This window comes from Macrobrachium nipponense, chromosome 11, assembly GCF_015104395.2.
Source record: "Macrobrachium nipponense isolate FS-2020 chromosome 11, ASM1510439v2, whole genome shotgun sequence".
Lineage (NCBI taxonomy): Eukaryota > Metazoa > Arthropoda > Malacostraca > Decapoda > Palaemonidae > Macrobrachium > Macrobrachium nipponense.
This window is the reverse complement of record NC_061087.1, coordinates 8,027,184-8,032,306: the sequence shown is the minus strand read 5'-3', so window position 1 is coordinate 8,032,306 and position 5,123 is coordinate 8,027,184. Positions and strand designations below refer to the sequence as shown.

The 5,123-nt window shown below is 32.3% G+C and overlaps 1 protein-coding gene across 1 annotated transcript in view; it reads right to left on the bottom strand.

Moving 5' to 3' along the window:
• The window catches only part of LOC135218878 (uncharacterized), an 82,195-nt gene extending 82,159 nt beyond the window's left edge, over positions 1–36 (bottom strand). Inside the window, exon 1 of the mRNA XM_064255459.1 lies at positions 1–36. This exon is cut by the window's left edge and continues 447 nt beyond it. The gene's annotated coding sequence lies outside the window, so the exon portion shown is untranslated.
• Positions 37–5,123: the final 5,087 nt, after the last annotated feature.

The window sequence follows — 5,123 nt, the reverse complement described above, 5'->3', positions numbered from 1 at the left end:
CAGCTGTCACAGGCTACGACAGAAGGCGGTGTCCGCGTGGGACACTGAACGAGCGCCGTCATCGACGTCTCGGGTAGTAATCCAATAACGCCTGTCCAATTTACGGTTGGATTTTTTTTTCCCCAGATGGTTGGGAGCATTCCTCAGCAACTTCTCGGAATAAACCTTTCATCATCATGCACATTATTGAGTATTTTAACCACACCACTGAGCTTATTAATTTAGCTCTTACAGGGCAGTCACAAAAGAATTGTCTTTATGGTTTAGAACTTTATATTATTATATTTATATAATTAACCCTTTTTAGAAATTTATATTTAGGGTAGCTGAAAATTGTGGAGATCCTAACGAAATTTCTTCAATCGATGTTTTCAAAACTTATAACATTGGAATGGAAAGACTGAGAGTGTTGAAAATGCAGTCAGGAAGTTGCAGATACCTGTATCAATAAAAAAATTGATAAACCTAAATAATGTGCTCAAAAAAACTATACACACATATATAAGTATATATATATATATATATATATATATATATATATATATATATATATATATATATATATATATATATGAATAACTTGATCACGAAGTATATAAAACATGATGCTATGTATAAATAAAGGTTCTTTTGCCACGAAGGAAAAAAATGAAAAAGCGAGAAGCCAAGTACTTTCGGTCCTGTTCGGACCCTTTACTGACCTAAAGTACTTGGCTTCTCGCTTTTTCATTTTTTCCTTCGTGGCAAAAAACCTTTATATATATATATATATATATATATATATATATATATATATATATATGTGTGTGTGTGTGTGTGTGTATGTATGTATGTATATATATAAAAGGCCCATTAAAACACTGGTTTAAAGCTTAGACTATATTTCGGTTAACCGCTTCCCACCCTTATCAAGTAGTGAATGACAGAAGTTACATTGTGAAATGTATAGTGGGAGATATGCCCTTAGGTGATGCCAGGCGTTGGTTCTGTAAAATGTCTTAATCCGCTTCATCGTTGCCTTAAAGGAGATATTGGTCCTATTATATTGTTGTTTTTTTAACCAGTGAGGATTCTACCATCTGACATTTGTATCGACAGCTGTTTTTGTATAGTATTTATTTAAACGCGCACACGCACACGCACACGCGCGCACCACACACACACACACACACACATATATATATATATATATATATATATATATATATATATATATATATTATATAATATATATATATATATATATATATATATATATATATATATATTATATACATATATGTGTGTGTGTGTGAATTAATTTTATCGAATCAACGTGATTCATATACAAGCATTGAGTTACAAAGGTCCTTTAATATCCAATTCGCTCTACCTCGGAAATAATATATTTTCATATATGTAACAGAAGGGGAATTTTTTAGTTGATAAGATCGTCTCCTCATGAGCTCGAACCAACCAAACCGAGAATTCGGGACGTACAGTGGACGCCTTACCACACGGCTCAAGGCAACGAATTTCTTATAGACTGAAAAATTCCCCTTCATTAACTTATATGAAAATATATTATTTCCTGTGGTTTAGCGCATTGGATATCAAAGGACATTTGTAGCTTAATGTTTATATATATATATATATATATATATATATATATATATATATATATATATATATATATATATATTATATATGTATATATATACTAAATATATATATATATATATATATATATATATATATATATATATATATTATATAGTATAAAGTTTTGTGTGTGTAGGTTACAAAATTCATTTATGAAAATATATTATTTCCGTGGTTTAGCGCATTGGATATCAAAGGACATTTGTAGCTTAATGTTTATATATATATATATATATATATATATATATATATATATATATATATATATATATTATATATATATATATACTATAAATATATAAATATATATATATATATATAGTATAAAGTCGTGTGTGTGTAGGTTACAAAAATTATTTATGCGTAATAATATATACAGAATATATATTATAATATATAGATAAATATATATACATACTATATATATATCATATATTAAATCTATTAAAAAATTTATTTATAATGTTCATCAAATTAATTATAATATAATATATATATTATAAATATATATATATTAAATATATTTATATATTAAATATTATATTATATATATATATATATATACATATACATTTTCGAATACTTTCGGTATGGTGTCAGGGCGAAGTGTGGTAGAGGCCCCAAAATAGCACTACAATATTGACGCAACTTTGCGTGTTCGTGAGAGAGAGAGAGAGAGAGAGAGAGAGAGAGAGAGAGAGGTTGGGGCGGAATAGGAGCTTTACACGTTTCTGCAAGTTGTGCTAAAAGAATCCAGATTTCATGTACCTTGATCACAAATGCAGTAAGTCAATTTCGCCCACACCTTCTCATCCCAACTAGAATGCAAAGCACTAATGTTCATTCAAGGTCGCAGACAAAGAAAAATGTCAAAACACACAAAACTACTTCATGACTAATGGCACTAAACAGTAATGAGTATTCCTACTTCTACGCAATCTACCTTCATACAATCGATCCCTTGCATGTGGCCATGCGCGGCAATTCAACCAAGTACGCACTTCCCGGAACCCAGACGCTATAAACATGAATTAATAAGTATATCTGACCTTCACACAGCTGAGTTACGAAATTCTTGATCTTTTTTTTTTTAATTCAATTATCATTTTTTTTACAAACTACTTCATTTGCTTGTAGTTTGTCCGTTTTCCGTTCAAAAAACTCTTCAGTTACCACTTTGTTCACGAATGATAATTTTTGTAAAAGCATTACACTGCAAAAGCACCAGAGCTCAAAGAGAAGATCATCTAATGCAAAACAGCCATGTGTTATTTATGAAATGACTTGCTTCTTTTTATAATATTAACGCCTAAATTTTGGTCATGGGATCATTTGCAATTAGTAAATCATAGGTTTCTGGCTGAACGGAACCAGTAAGACCAAAACAACTAAATTTATCTAACAATCTGCAAACTTTCCGTGATTTTCTCGTCTACGATTACAGGCAAATTATAGTGGAAGTTACACATATTCATTTGGACAAGTAACTTAGGGTACGAACACATTGAATGTCTCATGTATATATATATATATATATATATATATATATATATATAATATATATATATATATATATATATATATATATATATATATATTATAAACACAATCCTTTTCATTATACTAGTCTCTGATTTACTTTGCTCTGCGTGTACAAAATTGCATTTCTTATCAGTCACTACTCACTACTATATACTACTTAAAATTATAGTTCTAGGCTCTAGCTACACTTCGATTATGAAAACACGTTTATTACCAAGTTCATCAATAAGATGTTTCGTGAATTCATGGTTTAAAAGAGTTTATGTTTTTAAAGACTGGATTAAATAGAATATTCTTTATTTCTGTTTTCACGTTGTCTCCTCTCTCGGCAAACGGTTCTTCAGAAGAATTTAATTTTTACTTAGCGGATTTTTCTATCAATTCAAAATCTAGCTCTAAACAATAGTGATAACCAAAATGCCTCTTCTTACATATCTAAGAAAAGTAATTCCCATTTGCAGGGAGAGGGAATGATGACTTTATAGCAATTTGACTTGTAAAACTAGCCCCATCAACTTGCTGCAACTCCTTTCACTTGATTAATTTCAAGCTCTTTACACATATAGAGCATTTTCACCATTCTGTCACCTTCCATTCCACTAATTCAACCAAATCATCTTTCACCAACGATATTAACTTTCCACGTGCCTTGTCCTATAACAACGAAGACTCCATAATTCTCTAAAAGTGATTCCATCTCTTCCAGTCCTATGTCATACCTCGCTTCGTATGACGACCTGGCTAAATAACTCTCATCGTTCATTTAGAATTGTATTTTGATCGAAAGCAACTCCATTTCCCTTACTAATAGTCTTTAGTGAGTGGAAATTTTTCTTCACTCGTTTTTCGTAGGACACGAAATTACCCAGGTTAAAAAAAAAAAAAAATTTGAGGATACGGTATCCAGTTAGGTGTTCCAATAATTAAAACCAATATGAATACTTGGTAACATTCAAGGCACAGCTCTTCACACACACACACACACACTTATATAGGCATATGTGTGTGTGTATATGTGTGTGTATATATATATATATATACTATATATATATAAAGTCACTGATACACACTATCTGTGGATGAATCCTGAGTAGACAACTTCCACATTAAAGCACTTAAGTCACTTCCATACATGATGATCAGCAGTATGTCAAATCTCCATACAAGCTGTGCCATTCACCAAGATCGTGCACGCACTCTTGCACTTTCCAGATATTTAGGCCTTTCCCTTCCAACATCTCTTCTGTTCCATCTATCCGGTACTTTGTATGCCTTCTGTTCTTCCCTCCTAAAACCCTCCTCCTCATTCTTGCCTGTTGTTTTGTAATTACACCTTAAACAATCTGTTTTTCCTTCACTAATCCTCTCATTTCCTGGTCCCATTATTTACTGGGTTTTGGTCTCTTACCACCCTCTTAAAACAAAAAATGTTCCCTTGTAAACTCGACAACAGCATCATACAATATTATATACTCATGATACACAGCACTCCTTTGTTTCCATGTCTTTAAGCTTTGCCTGTTTTTCATCCAGTTTCTCCTGTTATGCTGTAATGGTAATCGCTTCATAGCAAAGAATTACGAGTTAAAGGAAAGGAAAACGCATCTTCGAGAAGTTCTGCAGCACGGATGCTTTCGCGCGTGTTCTCATGATGGTTCTAGAATCGGCAGGAGTTTTGTGGAACTTGACAGACGCCGACGTGACGTGAGGAACGCCGTGATTTCCGATGCAATACTTCGTCGAGAAACTTCTAATCGTTACGGTAATCTCGGGAGTCTGTGACGCTCGCCGTAGGCCCTGCCCCCAGGATGCCGTATAAATACGACGGACGAAGTAGGAGAAGGCAGATCATCAGTAAGAGTCAAGAGAGATCATCAGTTAGTCACAGAGTAAGAGATCATCAGTAAGAGTCACAAGAGAGATCATCAGTTAGTCACAGA